Here is a 20,977-nt window from a genome sequence, read left to right on the forward strand (position 1 = left end):
TAAAATGCAAAAAGAAAATAAATCCCAACCTAGAATTCTATTCCCAGAAAAAGCAATGCTTAAAAAAGGAAGTAAAATAATTATGTTTCCAGTGCAAAACTGAGAGAATTAAAGGATGTTCATCAAATGGAAGGGAAATTATTTCAGGGGAAATTCAGAAATGTAGAGAGGAATGAAGAGTAAAAATCACATAAATATGTGGGTAAACTAGGTCAATACTGATTGCAGAAAACAACAGTAATAACATTTTGTGGGGATAAAAACATTGAGAGGATTAAAATATATGACAACAATGGTAAATAAGTAGGAGAGTGATAATGGGATTTAAGTGTTCTAAAGTCTTTGAATTGCCTGGGAAGAAAGAAAAGTACCAACATATTAAACTTTAAACATCAAAGATACAACATATAATCTCTAGGATAACCACAACAAGAAAAGCAAAAGAATATATGACTAATAATTGAATAGAAAGCAGGAGGATTTTTTAATTTAAATTTTATATAAAGTACATCAGGCTGTATACAATATTGAGATTTACTTTTTACTCTTATTACAAAATCACTCTGATTCATCAATACATTTATTTGTTTTGACTGTTGTAAATTACCACAGTTTATTCATCTACGCCTCCACTGATGGGCAGCTGTTGGGTTGTTTCCAGGTTTTTGCTGAACATTGCTGTAATGAATCTTCTCACACATTTCTCTTATATATATTTAAAACTTTCTCTTTCTCTCTAAAAGAGGATTGCTGGGTCATAGAATGTTTTTCTTCAACTTTGGAAGGTAATGACAAATTTTTTTTTCTTCTTTTTTTGGTGAGGAAGATTTGTCCCAAGCTAACATCTGTGCCAATCTTCCTCTATTTTGTATGTGGGATGCTGCCACAGAATGGATTGATGAGCACTGTGTAGGTCCATGCCTGGGATCCAAACCTGTGAGCCTCAGGCCACTGAAGTAGAGCTCATGGACTTAAACACTATGCCACTGGGCCGGCCCAGAACATTTTTATTTTTTAATCACACCAGCAACATGTAAAAGATTGCATGAATCTACATCTTATCCAACATTTGGTATTATCAGTTTTTTAAGTTTCCAACAATGAAATGCCATATTATCAAGGCCTTGATTTGTATTATCCTGATCACTGATAATTGAGCATCTCTTTGTATTTGTATGGCCATACGTAATTCCTCTTCTGTGAAATACTTCTTCGTATCTCCCCCCTATTTTTTATGGGAGTGTTTGTGGTCTTCTTATTGATTTTTAGAAGTTCATTTTATATTCTTGATATTATTTTTCATTTATGTGTATTGTGAATATCTCAAGATTATAATTTGTCTTTAAACTTGCTTTTGATGAGTATAAGTCCTTAATTTTTTTTTTTTTTGTCTTTGCTGAGGAAGATCTGCCCTGAGTTAATATCCACTGCCAATCTTCCTCTTTTTGTATGTGAGCTGCCACCACAGTATGGTCACTGACAAACAAGTGGTGTAGGTCCACGCCCAGGAATTGAACCCAGGCCGCTGAAGCACAGTGCATCGAACTTAACCACTGGGTCACTGGGGCTGGCCCAGCAAGTTCTTAATTTTAATAAGCCTTGCTTATTAGTTTTCTCTGAAATTAACAATGGTCTTTTTATGGATTGTCTTATCTTTTTATGGACTTATTGCTAATTTAACCCAAATCCTTCCTGAAGTGTGCATGCAAGTTTCCTCCTGAGACGTTCAAATTAGGTATTCAATCAATTTCCTCTTCCTGAAGAAATCCTTCCTGGAACCTTGTAACCTGTTCCATCCTAGACATGTTGCTTTCTAGGCACTGCTGTCACCTTGAGGTCCCCATTCAACCCATCCTGGAGACTCTCCTTGTCTCTGTTTCTTGGACCCTAGGTCTAACTCTTTCTTACTTTACTTCCTTGTTTTCTTGGAGCACATCCCCCTGTAGATTCCAGAGAAAGGGCGCAAAGGAGGTAAGTTTTTTGAGATCTTCATTCTGCCCTCACACTTTTGAGTGGGAATAGAATTGAAATTGGAAATCATTTTTCTTCAGAAGTTTGAAGACATTGTTTTATTGTCTTATAGCTTCCACTGTTATATTTTGAGGAGTTTAGTGCCATTCTGATTCTTGACTCTCGTATGAAATGCCTCTTTCCCACTGTTCTGGAGATTGTAGGACTTTCTGATTTTTCCTAGTGATTTGAAATGCCATAATGTGATATGCTGTGGGTCTACTTTAGGACATTCCGCTGGGCAAGTATGCCTCTCAGTTCTGAGAAACTTTCTTGAATTACTTTTTATAACTTCCTCCCCTCCATTTTCTCTGCTTCCAATTTCTGGAACTCCTATTATTTAGGTGTTGAATTGTCTGGCTTGGTCTTCTAATTTTCTTCTCTTTTCTCTTTTATTCTCTATATCTTCGTCTTTTTGTTTTACTTTCTGGGATATTTCCTATATTCTATCTTCTGTATTTATCTTCTACTTATATACACCCCCTTCATATCAGTTATCATAATTTTAATTTCCAAAAGCTTGCTTCTTGGTTCTCTGAATTTTTTTTTTTAACATAGTACCCTGTTCTTCTTTTATAAATCCAACAACTTCTCTTATTTTCTGAATATCTTGGTCATAGCAGAGGCTTTCCTTGTCCTGGTATTCTCTGGCTGTTTGCTCAAACCAAAAGTTGTCCGCCAGAAAGCTGATTAGAAACTCCATGTGTGTCCATGTAGCTGGTTGACTGTAGTCTTCATTGTAGGGCCATCTAGCTGGGCCAATTCCTTGGGAGACTCTCAGTGTCAAGATCTTCGTTCTATTCCTTGGGGGCTTCCTGATATCAGAATCTTAGATCTTTTCTCTCCCCCAAGAGAAGGTTTCTATTTTTCTGCCAGTTGCATGTTGGTTGACAGCCAGCAGTCTGGGAGCTGAAAAGGTCAGGGGCAGTTGCTGTGCAAAGTGGGAAAGGAATAAAAGAATAATTGCTTCATTAACACCCTGTCAGTGAAGCCTTAACCCCATCTTCACCCTCGCCTTCCAGAGATACCTGGGTCTTGGGGGATTTTGCAATGTAAATTGAGTTTCTGCTCAGCTCCCCTCACTGCCAGTTTAGGATTGCTTTCTCTAGCCTGCTAAGTCATACCTATATGCTTTCCAGCCTCCAAAAGTTTGAGGCTGTTGTCTTCTTTCCTGTTCTCCCTTTTATTTTAGGCTGTGTCTTTAACTGGCAATTCAACTTAAGCTTTTTAAAGGATTGTCAGATCAATTCAACAAACATATATTGAGCACCTATCATGTGCAAGGGTCACGGATCCATCATGACATTAATGGATCTGTGGGCTTTGGGCTCTTATTAAACGCTGAAATGAAAAGATGGATGCTTCTCAGGTCTTTACTGTTCTCCTCACAACCACTGGGCTACTTTCTCCAGCTCTGATGTCCTTTGTTTATTCCTTTATCTCTAGGGTACCATTAATCCTTTTCCTTATCTTCTATCGACTGGAAACATCTTTTCTCATCTTAAATTTCCTTTTAGATTTAAGCACATAACCTATTTCTGAGTCTGTGTCTTCTTCCCACATAAAAATGTCTCCTTTACCAAACTGGAACAAATAGAGAGGATTTTAAACTCTATCTATAAGAAAAATTACTTCCAATTTGTATTCAAGCTAAAAATGGATCATATTCTCCACTCCTAATGGGCAGTGCCGTGACGGTTCCTGGGTCACAGACCTGGCAATAGTGATTCAGAGCTACTACAATTAATCACGTTATATATTAAAATGGTTATTATTTACTACAGCCCACTACCTGCTAGGAATTTTCATACGTGTTGGGCAGTATTGCTTTCCGGAGGCACAGAGTCTGAATTCCAACTCCACCAGTTATGATGTTGGATGAATTCCTTTTTGGTGCTTCATTTCCTCGCCTGTAAAATAAGGAAGATAATGGTGCCTCCCTCAACTGACAGTTTTTTCTTCTGTAAAATGAATATGATAATAGTGTCTTCTCCAGAATACTGTTTTGAAGATTAGATAGATGACTTAACATATGTCAAGTCCTTAGCATAGCACCTACCTGGTGCATAGTGGCCATAATGTGCTATCTATTGACATCATTGCTGTATTATAATTATTTCTATCTTCATCCCACTTAACAGATTAGGAAATAGAAGTTCAAAGAAGTTCATTTAATTTGTCCATGGCAGCAGAATTAGTCAACAGCAGAGCTGGAATGCAAAGTCTGCCAATTCTGATGATATTAACACCTTTTTTAGAGTGTATATAGCATGTGACCACTTAGAACTATAGTTCTTTTAAGTCTTATTAAGTATTTATTAATCACCAATTAGGTACTAGACATCATGGAGTTTAAATGGAATAAAATGGACTCACTTGGCAGGAACAATTTTACAAATGGATAAGAAGAGAAAGTGGGGAGGTGTCCACGCAATGGGGCAGTCTGGCCCAGGGTGTCAAAGCCTGGGCGGGGAGAGGAGGGTTTCTGTGCAGCAGGATGGCCCAGCGTGAGGTAAGGTGGGCATCCCTGTGGGGTAGGGGCGAGGGCTGGGGAAGGAGGCAGCAGCTGCAGCCCTGGGCAGGGCATCAGAGTCCAAGCCCGATGAAGAGGGCATTTGTACAGGGAAGGGGCAGCACTCGCAAAGGGATATCAGTTATGACACACAGGGGAGTTAATCACCTAAGTAAACGTATTGAAGATAATGGGCGACAGACTTGTTGTCAGAGAAGGGAGTTACAAACATGGAAAAGATGAAAACTAAAATCCACTTTGTGGGGTTGGACTGGAATTGAGGGTATTGGTATGAACTGTATATCTAAACAAGAAGTAGTAGTCTATAACCTCCCCACAAAGAAAATCCCAAGCCCTGATGGCTTCACGGCACATTTTTCAAAACATTTACTGAGGAAATAATAATTCTATTCAAACTTTTCCCAAAAATAGAGAAAGAGGAAGTACTTCCCAACTCATTCAATGAGGCCAGCATTACGATGATACCAAAAATCAAAGATATTATAAGAGAAAATTACAAACCCATATCCCTCAAGAATATAGATGCAAAAATTCTAAATAAAAATTTAGCAAATCAAATCTTACAATATATTAAAAGGATTATCCATTATAAACAAGTGGGATTTATCTCAGAAATGCAGGGTTGGATTAACACTAGAAAATCGATTAATGGAAGTCATCATATTAACAAACTAAAAAAGAAAAACATATGATCATCTCAATAGATGCATAAAAGACATTTGACAAAATCCAACTGAGATTCCGCTACCACCCCGTTGAGGGAGCCTCTGTTGAGAATCACGGTTTCGGAGTAACATATAGACAACTGTCCACTCCGTTCTTGAGGACATGCAAAAGCAGGACTCCATAGCCCTTCTCGTCACGAGCTGCTAGCGTATATTCTAACTTTCAATGACCTCTCACCTAATACACTATGCTATAGTTTAACTCAGTATTTCCCAAACTCTCTTCCTTAAAACACTAGCATCCTTTGAAATATAGGGCTCTTCTTGTACCCTCGAGATGCACATAAACACATTAAAAGTTCCAACTCCAGGGAAGAAACCATATCCAAGATTTTTTTCTTTCACATGAATTTCAATCACTGCTGTCTTCTCAGGGTTAATTATTCTATACTTGCTGCTAAAAGCATTTTATTTTGGCCCACCTATCTATTCTTGCTTATACAGTGCATAAGCTTATAATAATATATAGGGCTCAGAAAATAGCATGGTTAGAACAGTCTGGAACAACTTCATGGAAGGGTAGATTTTCTTGCCTCTGGCCTGCTGCCGGGGCGGGGGGGGGGGGGGGGGGGGTCTTCCTTAACCCACTTCTACCCTGGCGCTCCTCTGCCCACATACCTTCCTATACTGCCAAATCCATGCTACCAACGGGGAAATTGGCAACTTTTCTTAACTACTTTTCTAATTCTTTGATTTTAACATCTTTTAACTTCATATAAGAATCTAAAATGTTTAACCCAGATTAATAAAAACAAAAAGTTATCAAGTAAATTTTTTTTCTTTTGAGGAAGACTAGCCCTGAGCTAACATCTGCCAATCCTCCTCTTTTTGCTGAGGAAGCCTGGCCCTGAGCTAACATCCGTGCCCATCTTCCTCTACTTTATACATGGGATGCCTACCATAGCATGACTTGCCAAGCTGTGCCATGTCCGCACCTGGGATCCGAACCTGCAAACCCTGGGGCCGCCAAAGCAGAATGTGCGCACTTAACTGCTGCACCACCGGGCAGCCCCAAGTAAATATTTTAAAATCACAAAGATATCAGTCAAAAAGACACTTTCACTTGACTTGCAGAAACACCTTAAGGGGAGCTTCCCTCCATATACCAAGAGAAAGACACATGGTAAAAATAAAATTTCCACTAGTGTTTAACTGCTATGGTCTGAATGTTTGTGTTCCCCCTGAGTTTATATTTTGAAATCCGAACTCTTAAGGTGATGGCATTGGGAGGTGAGAACTTTGGGAGGTGATTAGGTCATGAGGGTGGAGCCTCATGAATGAGATTAGTGTCCTTATAAAAGAGATCCACCTTCTCGCCATGTGAGGTTATGGCAAAAAGAAAGCTGTCTATGAACCAGGAAGCAGACCCTCACCACTGAATCTGCCATAGCCTTGGACTTCTTGGCCCCCAGAACGGTGAGAAATAACTTTCTGTTGTTTATAAGCCACCCATGTTACAATATTTTGTTATAGTAGCACAAACAGACTAAGACACTAACACAGTGTTTCTTTCTATAAGCATGAAAAACACATTAAAGGGAATTGTGTCCAGTGAGAGGTGAATCTACGAAGAAGCTGGGCATCAAGTCGTAAACCTACCATAGAAAAACAAAACACAACGCCAAACCCAGCAGAGCACTTTCCTTTTGTATATCCAGGGGATTAGTGACTTATTCTTTGTGCAAAGTACTGTACATCTTGGAAGCAAATAGTTTAAACAGGTAGTAATATATTTAAGAGTGCCTTTTGGAAGTTACAATCCCCAAGGAAGACAAACTATAAGAATCGTTTCATTGCAAAAAGAATTCAAACACATTTGTTATAGGAAAGGAGCAAAATGAATCATGGTGTGGGTACCATGCTGAATTCATAAAAAGCAGTGTTTTCTCCTGGCCTGATCCTGGATAAGTAACTTTTCAATAAAGTGCCTTTTCCTCAACACTTGAAATAGTTCTTGGATGAGTCGTAAAGTGTTCGTGTTAACTGTATTAGGCCAACGGTCATAGTGTGTAAACAGGAACAAGATTTCAGCTAACCCAGAATAGTGTGACAAATATTATTTTGATTCGTCTGCTGAAGCTGTAGAATGAAGCCCATGAAAACAAGAAGATACTGAAATTAATATACCGTGATCTGGTCTTACCTAGCACAATCAGGCCAAGCCCTAAAACACATAGGCTTTCAAGCACAGGACTATCAAAAGGGATAAACTTGCATCTTAGTGTATTATCTATTTTGCCTTCCATTTCAAAAGGCAAACAAAAGGCCAAAATTATAATTTTAAAAGACCTCAGAAATACACTAACATACTTAGGACATGTAAGAATGCAGTAAGAAAAATTATGGAGAAAACAGATAACTACATTGACCTATCCAAATGATTATTTCCTCTGTTTCAGGAAAGAAGCTTTCAAACAGAAAAGGTTTTAAGCTAAACTAATCCATTCCTGCCCCATTTTTAGGGACCTGCCACTTGGAAATTATACCCATTTTTACAAATAATTTTACTCCAAAGTCTGCTTATTGAGGGAATGCATATTTCATGGGGACTAAATATCTTTCTAGCATTGCCACGGTCTCCGTGAAGAACATAAAAGAAATTTAAGATACACTCTCTGCCCTCTAAGGTCATTTTGTCTTGTTAATTTTAGAATTCTAGAAATAATACCAGATGTAGTTTAAAAACTAAAATATTTTATTTTCTTGATGAAACAGATTTTAGACATGAATCATAAGCAAAGGTGTAACCCTCTATTTCTTATTTACCTGGATGGAAATGGCCATCTCCATATCTAGACAGCACCTACCACCTAAGAATAACCAAAAGAATGGTTGTTTTCCTTCATTAGATTACTGGCTCACTAAATTTGCATTTAGAAAAGGATAGTTTCATTGCCCACTGTCACATCATTAATACGTATTAACTAGGACTATGTCCAACAGAAATGCATGCCCATGTGCACCAAGCAGATAGCAACATCATCGGTAGTAGACGCAATGTAAACAACTCAGATGTCCAACACAGCAGAATGGAGAAATAAACTGTGGTACATTTATACAACAGAGCACTACAAAGCAATGAAAATGAGCAAACTGCAGCTACATTTAGCAACATGGATAACAAACAAAAGAAGCAAGACTAAAGAATACATCAAATATGATTCCATTTAGATAAAGTTGGTGAACAGAGCACTAAATGATATGGGTGCATCTGGTGCATATGGGTACACACTCAAGTGGTAGGACTATAAAGAAAGCAAGGAAATGATTATCTAAAACATAAGGCTGGAGTGTACTCAGGGAAGAGGGGACAGGCGTGGGAGACAGCTGTGATTGGGAAGAGATCCAAGGGGCTTCTGACATGCCAGTCAAATTCTTTTTTTTTTTTTTTTTACCACGGGTGACAGTTGCAAGCAGTGTTCACTCTTACCACCATTTGTAAACTGTACATGTCACGTCATCGCTTTTTTATAAGTACATTATATTTCACAGTAAAACACATCTAAAAATCCCATGGGTCACTATCCTAAATATTAAATATACATACACACGTGTGTACAATACACATATGAAAGAAGAGTGATTCTACATTAGACTTCTCTTGTTCCCCTATTCTTCTGCTGAGCACATATTAAGAACTCAAAAAAAAAAAAAAAACTCAAATGTACTTAAAAAATGAAAGAGATAAAGGTTTAAAAGTACACCAAAATGTACCATAGTTTGTCATGAATGTTATTTGAGAGTTTGAAAGACTTACGTGGCTTTCGGCTGATGGTAGAATTGCATGAATATATTCTTAGCCTCGTCTTTGTCTACTTATATAACTTGCTGATATAACTTTGCAGAAGCAGTCCTTAAGAAAAATGGGCACTTTCCTGTCTTTACAGCTGTGACACAGAAGTAGCTGTACTTTGATCTTACACCTAACGGCTTGCTCCTAAGTTTCCTGCTTCCACCAGTAATGCTGATTCTAATCTTAGAAAAAGTCTGCTGCTTTGAAAAAAACCAACCCTGAGCTAACCCAGCCGTGTCTGCCTATATTATGTTATCTGACTGGAGTTAAGCCTTCATCAACCTATTTTTCTCCAAGCTCCTGAAGTAGTTGGGTACTAGGTCACTGTGTTACGCTTTCACCTGCCCTGGATGAAACCTAAAACAACATCTAAATACTGGTGTTATGAAATCCTCAAAGCCTTTTTCAGTAATGATCCCAACACAAATCTTGGTAACAGACTGACAATATCAAACTCTGACATATCACTCAAGAAAGGAACTGGGTTGACCAACTGCTCACCCTTATGCTCCAGAATGGATTTCCTAAAAGGAGCACAGAAAAATCAGTACTCTGTGATCATTATTATTCTATAGCTCTTGCGTAGGTCAAAATCAATTTTACAGTTAGGAATACCTGAATCTGATCTGTGCTCTTAGAAGTTAAATTTCATTTTTCAGAATCAATACCACCAAGCAATGTTCTGGTGGAAACATTGTAGAGGGCAATACAGTTCACTCTTGATCTCCCAAGGTTTATCCACAGCATAGCTTTCTTCAAGCAAATCTTGATCTAAAGCTTGGTAAAATAGCCAACAATACTGCTCAAATCACATGTGGTCAACATCCTGTCTATTTAATCTAACACCTAGAATCAAGGCCTTAAAGGTAAAATAACTATTTGCCTTTCTTTATCCTGGCAAAGATAAAACTGAATGAAAATGTGTATCTCTTTTTAGGCTGGTGCTTTATTTCACCCTGAGTTAAGACTTCCTCTCGTTGTTTTTTAATAAGGTGACTAGGGATGAATTCTGCAAGGAGGAAAGAAAAAAGAGATATAGAACAATCTTATAACGAAGCTACATTATTCTACCTTAGTATCTACCCTATAGCTCATTACTCGGCTCAAAAATACTACGAGTTAAAGGATATTTCCCCCAATATAACTACATACTGTAAGAACATGATATAACAGAGTTATGGACCATAACTGGTAACGCTGTTCCCCAACATTGCTGTTATAAATGAGGTGACATTGAATTAGAGTTTCCCAAAAATATCACTCACATTCAAATACAAATTCTAAGGCATTTCAAAATCAGATCTCATCGTGTTGGGATTAGTTACCTTTTGGCTTAAATATACCACGGTTGCCCTCACTTCTAATGAAGTACAAAACTGGTATACTGTATATAACATTTTTTATGGAGCAGAAACAAATGCGTTCTAGGACAAACCATAAACTTCAGATATTAAGAAAGCATTTTAACAGAGGAGGGATAAAAATAATACCAACTTACAATTTGTGAGTAACTGGAATTCAAACCCAGGCTTTCTGCCTCCATGGCTGGCATGCTTGCAACACACCACAGCTGTCTGTAGTTACCTTGACAATGACTTATCCAAAATCTTCATATGAAAAACAGTGATTTTAGTAAGCAAATGAAACGTCTCAGTCTTTTGTTTTTAATAAGACAAACGTGTTCTCATTTGTTTCTACTTCCCCTCCCAAATGATTACTTACAGAATAAAATCTGAATTAAAAAAACATGCATTTTCTAAGCAAACATTTTCCCTGAAGGTCTTCCCCTGACAAACATGAGGAATTAGATCATAGCCATAGGCCTTCTTTCTCCACTCCTCAGTGGTAGTCAGTGATCAAACTGAAATAACCAAAGCAAAAACAGAACCTAGAGCCTGCACATAATAGTACAGATGATTTTAATTGAACATTAGACCAGAAATTAAGTATAAATGGTTTCTAAATCAAATATGGTTTAAAATTAATTAAACACTTATAGCAAGAAGCTTGTTAATTCATTAAAGTCAAGATTGCACTTATTCAGATAATTTCAACCGTCGAGCAGCTTCAATTGCAATTTTATGTCCTTTAATTAATCTCTTTCAAGATACATATAGCATATGTATCTATAAATACATAGGCGTATAGCAAAATAATTATTTTATAGGGTTACACTACTAGCTTTAAAATTTTATAGGCCAGCATGATGGTTATTTGTATAAATGCTAGAGTTCTGAGCTCTAATAAAGGTGTCAACCATGTAAATTTCACCACCTGTGAGTAAACAGTTGTTGTTATTCTCAAAATCAACTTTCTCTCATTTATTGGACAGCCAGTCATTGCTTAAATAATTAATGTGCTGTGTATTCACAGAAAATAAAATTTTAAATACTTATCTTTGTGTCAAACTGTGTTTCTTTAAACAAGGCAAATGGGCAACTCTCACTCAACGCATACCCCCTGAGTTAGATATTTTAAAGTCGACTAACTCAAAGAAGGAATTCTAAAACAATCACTGAAAGCATGAAAAAAATGTCACCCCTGTGGACCAGAGTTTCCTAAAACTAACTGCATAAGAAGCTCTCAGTGTCTGAAAAATGGAATAGAAAAATCTGAGACACAAAACTTTGGCTATCAGGAAAAATTACAACAAATAATAACTTTAAAAAAATTTGCAATCAACTATCTATATCTGTTGGTGGTCTCTGACTAGTTATTGTTGTCCTTCAGTGATTGCATTACCTCTCATTCAGTGGCCCTGCTTAGGCTCAAAGTTGACAAAGTTGATGGAGAAGCCGGATGGCAGAGACGCTCCCACCAAGCCAGAGTGGGTAGTCAAGGAGAAGCAGCCATAGCTGTGCTCTCTGGCAAGCAAGAAGTAACAGAGTTGTCTAGATCAGTGCTTCCCAAGTTTGTCTGCATTTTGGAATCACCTGAGGAGTCAAAACACTCCGGATGCCTGTGTCCCACCCCCGTGATTGCTGTGATTTAATTGGGCTAGGGTGTGGCTGGAAATTTGGAATTTTAAAGAGATCTCCATGTGATTCTAATATGCAGACAAATTAGGGAACAACTGGTTTATACTCTTTTATATTTTTATCTTAAAATTTTTTGACAAATTAGGTTCATGTCCATTTTATCATACTTCCTATATCAGGCTCATGCCATTTTGGGAAATCTACGCAAGAATGACTTGTTCTGGAATATTCCCACAACTGTAAATCCATGGAGGTAAACCAAAACCCAAAAGCAAAAAGTACAACATAATTGAATTATTTATCACTGTCAAAAGGAGAATAAAAGTAAGAAGAATAAAGGCATGAACAAGCCGAATTTCATAAAATGTTTCTTCATGACAAAAATTACTAGTATATGGATTCTTTTTTCAAATCCAAGCTTTAGAAACTTTATTGTTTGCCACCCTAAGAGCAGACAGAAGAATCAGAGAACACTGCCGACAATAATCTGGGTTTAGGTAATGATCTGGATTTGTATGACCTCTTCCAGCGTTCTGCTTTATCAGATGGAGCAGGGGCAGCTGCTGGAAGGAGGAATGAGGAACTGGGTCGTACGCATGAATAAACCTGTAGAGATACTAAGTTCATTAATGTTCTTGTTGGCAGGAATCAAAATGACTTGGAGGCAGCCAAGCTGAATTACAGGTTTGATTTACCTAAGAGATACATGTTACACAGACATCAGCATTTTTTCACACCAGCCTCAAGGCAGGCCTGGTGACGAGACAGTGTGCAACCCTTCCCTTCGCAGTACGATTCAGTTGTATTTCCCTGTGGCTTCTCCCCCTCCTGTGGGGGCATATGAACTATCCAGATGAAGGAAGGAATAATTTCAAAAGTTCAAAATTGTCAATTGATAGTGAATAACGGGAATACCAGATATCCTTGCTCCTTAAAAAAAAAAACGCAAAGTGGCCACAACAGGTGAGTAGATTGAAACTGGAAAGCACATATTACAGTGTCAGGGACTTACAATAAGAATGTGTAATGTTACTCTGCGCCCGGGGTTAACATGCTTTAAATAGACTGAAGTACTGAGCTGAATGTATTGCTCCTTTGAAATTAAAACAATGACCAGATCATAATGAGGACATGTAGATGTCACCATCCGAACCCTTCCCACCTCATAACACAATGTAATCTCATGTCAGTTTAAGATGCTACTAATAGTTGGGTAAACCACGGTGTCACTCACCTAAGTGGGCAGTGGGGCAAAGGCATCTAAGGAGAGCATGTGGTGTGAGTGAACTGGAGCCAGTGGACAACAATAAATAGTGAAAAACAGCTTACATAGTTCAGTTTTAAAGGTTTCTTTGGTTTAGTGAAATAGAATGCTTTCTAAAAGCCAAAATAGCTAATTCTCAAGATCTTCCTGGTTTTATTGGAAGCTGATTACAAATCACCAAAACATGTGAAGACAAAACAGAAGCTATGTTCTCGATTACTTCCAAATACACAAAATTATCCACAAAGATGTGCTTTTTTGGCAAGTGACGTGCCAACTGGTTTTCATTTCCAGCGCCAACTGCAACCAGTTGTTTCTTCCGAGGCTTTAAACTTAGGTCTGAAACTGAACAGTTGATTTCCCTCTGTCTGCTGCTGTTGCCTCCCCCATATTTGCTGCCAAAGTCGCAGTCTACCACCCACACAACCGTCAAGCCAGAGCCTGGGAGTCGTCATGGGCTCCTCCCTTTGCATTTCAGTGCCTACTTGCAAGTCCTGCCCATTACATGCCCTGAACAGGAAATCACTCCTCCCCTCTCTTCTTCATTCCTTCCACCACCACCATAGGCCATGTCCTCATCCTGACTGGTCCCTGTACTCCTAATTTTGTGGTCTGTTAAAACTCTCTCTGCCTTTCTGGAGTTTTTCCCTGACCCATGACTCGAATATGAACATCCCCTCTCCCTGCTCATACTCTAACAACTTTGTGCCCTTACTCTTATTATTTCTTTGCCTGCAATATGTTATCCCCCATGTTCTAGCTGACTAGCTTTTATATTTAGCTGAAGACTTACTTGGCCTAACATTTTCTCTGTCAAACTTTTTCTGACTTTATCAGGCTGCGTTAGGAGTTTCCTCTTCTGTGCTTATGTCACCTTGTACATAACTCTACCAGAGCATTTGTCACACTGTTGTCATTGTTGGTTTACCTGTCTGTCTTCTGTTCTGACCTATGAATGAAGGGCGAGCTCCACATCCCATTCAATGTTATATTCCTAAACCCGGTATTCAGAAGGAGCTTAATAAATAGATTTCTACTAAATCAGTGATTCTTCATCTACCCACCGGAATTACTTAGGAAACTTTTAAAAACACGGAGGCCTGCACCCCACCACAGACCAATTCAAATAGAATTTCTGAGTATGAAGCCCGGGCACCTGTATTTTAAAAAAATTTCCCAGATGATTCTAATGTTGTTAGTGGTTGAAAACCAGGGTGCTAAATCATTTATCTGGAAATGCTAGTAAAGATGTACCGAGAAAATACAGAGTTTGAGGGTCTTTTGTGATTTTTTATTTTTCAAAAGGACACTGTATTAGTTTATCCATGGTTGAGTAACAAATTACCCCCAAATTTAGTAGCTTAAAACAACCAACACTTAATATCTCACAGTTTCTCCTGGTCAGCACTTAATATCTCCGTTTCTCCTGGTCAGAAATCTGGGTACAGTGGACCTCAGGATGTCTCACAAGACTGCTTTCATGGCATTAGCCAGGGCTGCTGTCGTCTCAAGCCTCGACAGGGCAGAAGAGCTTGCAGCCAAGCCCACTTCTATGGTTATGGCAAGATCCAGCTCCTCACCGACTGTTGGCCAGAATCCCTCCTTGGTTCCCCTGCCTCTCCATCGGGCAGCTCACGCCATGGCAACTGCCTACCATTAAAGTGGGCAAGTGAGAGAGCAAGAGAGGGTGAGCAAGATAGAAGCCAGAATCTTCGTGTAACTGAATCTTGGAAGTGACATCCCATCACTTTTGCCATATTCTATTCATCGAAAGCATGTTATTAGGTCTAGGCCAAACTCAACGGGAGGGAATAATACAAGGGTATGGTTACCAGGAAATGAGCATCACTGGGAGCCATCGTAGAAGCTGCACAGACCTTTAATGACACTTGGCCTAAAAATTAACTTACCTTAAAGGAGTCCCAACCAGACTATCTTAACATTAGGAGCATGTACATCATTGGTTTCCTTATAAAACGGATCTAACCTGCTTTGGCAGAGATGAAGTAAAAGTAGAGTGACAGGTGTACTTTTTAATAATAATTTCTATTTTCTATTTCATTATCTAAGTATAGATGCATTCATTGAAGGACATGTAGACAGGATAACATCAAGGCAGGTCGGCTTGCATAGCTCCAACCTTCACATGGTCTTATGAATTAGGTCAATGAGCTTTTCAAAGATTAAAAGTGCTCTTCTTTCTTTTCCCGAACATATTCCTAGTTATATGAGTTAACAGAAAACAGGCAACTTTAAGAATTCAATATAAAATTTGTTTTTAGTGAAGGGCAAGTAACAGTAAATCTAAAGGTAAAATGCCAAGCAAAATAGGCAAGTTAATGCACTGACTTTATGCAGATGAGAGTTATCAGTTTTAAGCTTACCCCTCATTTTAGAGGAAAGAGCCAATGTATTGGACAACATTGAATGCTGACCTCAATAATGAAAATTTAAGCCTTCATCAAAGATCTTATCAATATAAAAGGATTCATTCGTCTTTGGACTACTTACCATTTAATGCTAAGATGGCAAGTTGAAATTGTTTAAAAGCATTTAACAAAATTACACAAAGTACTAAAAGACAAAAGAAACACTTACCAAGGCACAAATGACTTGTACTCTTGGACATGATGGTGATAGCACATTTACACAAAACCTTAAACTTTAAATCTATATTCCAACTATGATACGCCATCTCCCAAAAATCAATTAGTTTTTGGTGCTGAGAGAAAGAGCTAGCTTTCCAGATTAAGAGTACTGCCTTTGATAGCACTTTTTTCCCTGAATCATTTCCTAAATATTTGTTAAAAAATATTAGTAGCTCATAAAACCTGACATGATTTTCAAAAGGATATGGTCATAAAGCAAGATTTTTTTAAAGATGTAACAGAAATTGTGTTTTAAGTACTTCATGCATGGACAGAAATGACTTATGGACCATCTATTGTAGTTTGCTTTTAAGATGATTAAACAGCACTGTTGGGGGGGAATCTGCCCTTTCCTTCAGCTGAGATGGCAATTCTTAGTGACGTGATTATACTCACTAAGACCTAGAAGATAAAGCCACGATCATCTACTATCATCCAACATAAACAATTCTGTGTCAACCACTGTGAGTTACAGCACACACGAGGATTGAAACTAGTGACCTGGACTGTTGAAGCTCTATAGCCCTTTAACCATGCATCCCCTGAGCCATCCAGTTTTCATGGCCTACACACGCTTATTTGGGGCTTATGTTTGAATTTATTAACCTTCCTTAAAAGATGGCTCAGATGGCTGCCAAACTGAGAAACAGGTTGAAAACAGACAGGTTACCTAAAAATCCAGTAAGTTTTCTCTTCATAGTAGTATGAGCTAGCAATTCTAAAACCACCTTCCATGTATTCTAGCCTTGAGCAAATGAGTAAATATACTGAGGATAATGGCAGTCAGGTTTCTGTCTGTTGGCGGAGTTACAAATATGGAAAAGGGGAAGACTAGAAAGTAGTGACAGACTGGAATTGAGGGTATCAGTATAAACTTGCCATTTTTAACAGACACAGAGATAAATATAGATTTTTGTATATGTATCTGTCTGCTGAGAGGGACTACAAGCAGTGACACAGAAGTAGCAATGAACGAACCAAGCACTTGTTTCCTGAACACCATTCTCCATGAACAGAAAGCAGGGCTCCCTGAAGAAACAGCTGATTCCAGGGCTGGGGAGGGGAAAGAACAAGATGAGCCTGGAACATCTGATTGTACCAAAAAGTAAGAAAGGGCTCAGAGAATGATGAAGATGTGACACATCTCGGGCTCCTGTCATACGCAGAACCCATTGTGGAGCTCCCACTGGTCAAATATGGGACAATGAGAACATCCAAATAAATAATGACAGTAATGGATTTTAATTTGTTGACTAAGAATCCACGAGTCCATTTGCTACAAATAAATGAGTGGGGAAGAAGGAAAAACACTTCCTTTTATTAGAATGTCAACTAATAAATATAGATGGAATGATGGAGTTAGAAACTCAGTCCCTCGCTTGGATAGGGACTGTGAGGAGGGGCAGGATGAAGTGTCCCATGGTCAAGTGCTCAGTCTCCACATGGCCCAGTGACATGCCAAGAGCTGCTTCTCAATGGACAGACAATTTTCTGCTGCAGATGGCATGACTCTGCTCCAGAATCCCAGGGGGCCTGTGTTGTGATTCTCCCATTGGACTTGCAATAACTTCCACACTGCATCTTTTCCCACCACTACCACTAGGGTCTGCTGGATCATATGGTCCAAATGTCAGTCAGGGCTGCTTGCACTGAAGCCTGGAACTGTTGCAGAGCCCTTTCCTGCTCTGGGCCCCATTCAAAGCTGGCAGCCTTCTAGGTCACTTCGTATGTGAGCAACAGCATTATTCCTAGTTATAGAATGTGTTGCCTCCAAAAGAAAGAGAGGTCTACAATGTGCTCTACTTCCTTTTTTGTGATAAAGGTTTCAAAAGGCAGCAATTTGTCCTTCACTTTGGAGGGCTATCCTGGCACTCCCTTGACCACTGGACCTCTAAAAACCTTACTGAAGGGCTAGCCCAGTGGTGCAGTGGTTAAGCGCACACGTTCCCCTTTGGCGGCCTGGGGTTCACCAGTTTGGATCCCGGATGTGGACATGGCACCGCTTGGCAAGCCATGCTGTGGTAGGCATCCCACATAGAAAGCAGAGGAAGATGGGCACGGATGTTAGCTCAGGGCCAGTCTTCCTCAGCAAAAAGAGGAAGATTGGCAGCAGATGTTAGCTCAGGGCTAATCCTCCTCAAAAAAGAGTTAAAAAAAAAAAAATAAAAACCTTACTGAAGTGGCTGGTCCCTAACTCTGCATAGTATTTACCTCCCATCCTCTGGGGTGCACGTACTGTACCAAAGCCTTTAGCATATTAGCCACCTCTTGCTTGTCTGTCCAATCCACATGATGTTGTCGATAAAATGGACGAGTGTTGTGTTCTGAGGGATATTTAGGTGGCTCATATTTCTTCATGTTCTATTATGACCAAGCATGGAAGACTTAACATAGCCCTGAGACAAAACTCATTCTAAACGAATATTGCTGACTGTTCATTGTGAATGTGAACTGTTTCTGATCCTCTTTTCCAACTGGAATGGAAAAAATGCAATGCCAGATCAATGACATACCATGTGTTTGAGGCCTTATTAATCTGTTCTAGCAACGAGTCCAGCAGAGCAGCTGTGATGACGGTTCTTACTTGGTTAAGTCAGCAGTAGTTTAAAGTCATTCTCCAGGATCCATCCAGTTTCTTTAGGGGCTGGACTGGTAAACTAAAGAAACAGACTTGGCACCTGCACCCCCATATCCTTTATGCCTTAAATGGTGGCACTAATCTCCCTCATTCCCCCAGGATACAATATTGTGCCTGATTTACTATCTTGGCAGGAGTGGGAGGCAGCTTCAGAGGGTTCCATTTGGCAATCTGCACTACGATAACTCTTACTCCACAGACCCGGGACCCAACGTGGCAGTTACTCCAATCGCTGCATATATAGATTCCAGTTATGCACTTGGAGACTAGGAAATTACCACTGGGTGGCTCCATGGACCCAGTAGGCTCACTCTGAGAGTAACTTTAGCCAGAACACCTGGTCTGATAGGCTCTCATTCTAACAGGAAGGCCGTGATGGTGCTTTAGATCTCCAGATCAATATCAACTCAGATCCTGTGACCAATAGTGTCAACAATACCTGATTATTCCCCTTTTCCCAGTGTACAGTCACTCAAATAGATGCCAATAGAGCCCTTTGGGGGCAAGTGTCATGTGTTTATGTACTTGCCATAGTGTGGTAAGGGTTCTTCCTCCTAGGAACCTATCCATAGTCGGAAACCAGTTCTGAATCTGAAAATTGTCTTAGGTCTGTGAATTAAGCAAGGGATCAAGATTTTCATTGCAGTGACAGCCCTCAGCCTCCTTTTTATGGTATTCTTGCTTTTTATGGTAATAGATGTTAATCAGTACCCTGTGGACTCCCTATCTATTTTGTCCTAAGGAGACTATGCTCTATTAACTGTCTCTCTTACTGAGCAAGGGCTCACTGCCTGACACTCATAGAAGCCAATACTATGGCACCAGCTTTTGAAAAAAGAGCGAGCTTTATTGTGAAGTCAACCAGCAAGGAGACAGAAGGCAGGGCTCCAATCTCCCCAATCCAAGGTCTGGGGCAAAATTTAAGGGGTTCGGGGGAACAGGCTGGCATGCCGAAGCACTGGTAGGGCAGGTTTCCACTGGAGGGCGTTAGACTTGGCCATCCAAGGTAAGGTATGGAAAGGCAGAGTTCAGCACAGGATCTTCCTGGACAACGGACTCCTCACTTTCGAAAAGGCTCCAGCATTCAGGTTTTGCTCATCCTCCAGGTTCCGCAGGTAAGAAACATTGGTTCCCAAGTGTTATTTGAAGTTAAGATTTTCCTCCTCTGTGCATACCCAGGTTACACGATTTACAACTTTGGCTCTGTTGTACCTGCAAAACTAGATATCCTGTTATGCTCGAGGACTGGTTTGAGCTGGTCCTGCGGTTACAACTCCATAACTCTTCGTGGGTCAAGCTCCTTTGGTTGCCAGAATGACCTTGCTAGTCATTATGGTAATTGTGGCCTTCTAGCTTCTGGCAGGTAAGCAACACCACCCAGCCTCTATTATTCCCATGGATGTTAACAAGCCATCTCTGTGGCTGCTTCTCCCACCTCCACCTCTGGCCTGCAGAGAGAACTACCACCAAACTTCTCAGTTATGCTAATGCCTTTCTCATCAGTGCTTTCCTGAAGACCTTGGGTGAATGGTGTGTTCTCTGGGCCCTCTCTTGGAGCATAATGCTGATGGGTCTTCTGGCCTTATCTAATATATCCATTCCAGCTTGCCCACTTTGCTTAGCCTCTTTATTCATTCCTCTACAGTCTGCCAGTGCAACTCAGACATTTCTCACTTTACTGAGAATTGCCTATTTTTCCCCTTAGTTTCTAAGAGCCATCTATTAGCAAGTTTCCCCTTACCATTGGAGTCTATCTTCTCAGTCTTGGGCTGCTATAACAAAATACCATAGACTGAGTGACTTTAATAGCAAACACGTATTTCCCACAGTTCTGGAGGCTGGGAAGTCCAAAATCAAGGTGCTGGCAGATTTGGTGTTTGCTGAGAGTCTACTTCCTGGTTCACAGATGGTGGCCTTTTTGCTATGTCTTCACGTGGTGGAAGGGACAAGGGAGCTCTCTAGGGCCTCTTTTATAAAGCCACTTATCCCATTCATGAGGGCTCCAATCTCAGGACCTAATCGCTTCCCAAAGGCTTCACCTGCAAATACCATCACCCAGGCATTAGGTTTCAACATAGGAATTTTGGGGAGACACATTCAGTATATATCAGGATTCTTGCTGGGGTGCTAAATTCCCCACACCTGATAAAGTGCCCCCAAGTGAATGAATTCTTGTTTATCCAATGTCACATTCATGCTCCCTTGAACAAACACCTTTAGAATCCAATCCCAGGAGTCCACCCCTGGTTCCTGCCAGCATGTGCCAGTTAAACCTTGCAATTTTCTAGGGAAATAGTCTCTTTCCTTCCTTAACAGACCCAGTATGTCCTAGCTGGGTTATGATGGGATTTAACCCAGTTATTGGCTTGGTTATTGGCTAGTTATTGG

General features: G+C 39.7%; 1 long non-coding RNA gene across 1 annotated transcript in view; it reads right to left on the reverse strand.

Moving 5' to 3' along the window:
* Positions 1–460: 460 nt before the first annotated feature.
* Positions 461–20,977, reverse strand: part of LOC102150802 (translation initiation factor IF-2) — a 30,348-nt gene continuing 9,831 nt past the window's right edge. The window contains exon 4 of the long non-coding RNA XR_011430127.1: positions 461–2,941. This is a non-coding gene — a long non-coding RNA (translation initiation factor IF-2). The remainder of the gene's footprint in view (positions 2,942–20,977) is intronic.

Source organism: Equus caballus, chromosome 21, assembly GCF_041296265.1.
Source record: "Equus caballus isolate H_3958 breed thoroughbred chromosome 21, TB-T2T, whole genome shotgun sequence".
NCBI classification, from domain to species: domain Eukaryota; kingdom Metazoa; phylum Chordata; class Mammalia; order Perissodactyla; family Equidae; genus Equus; species Equus caballus.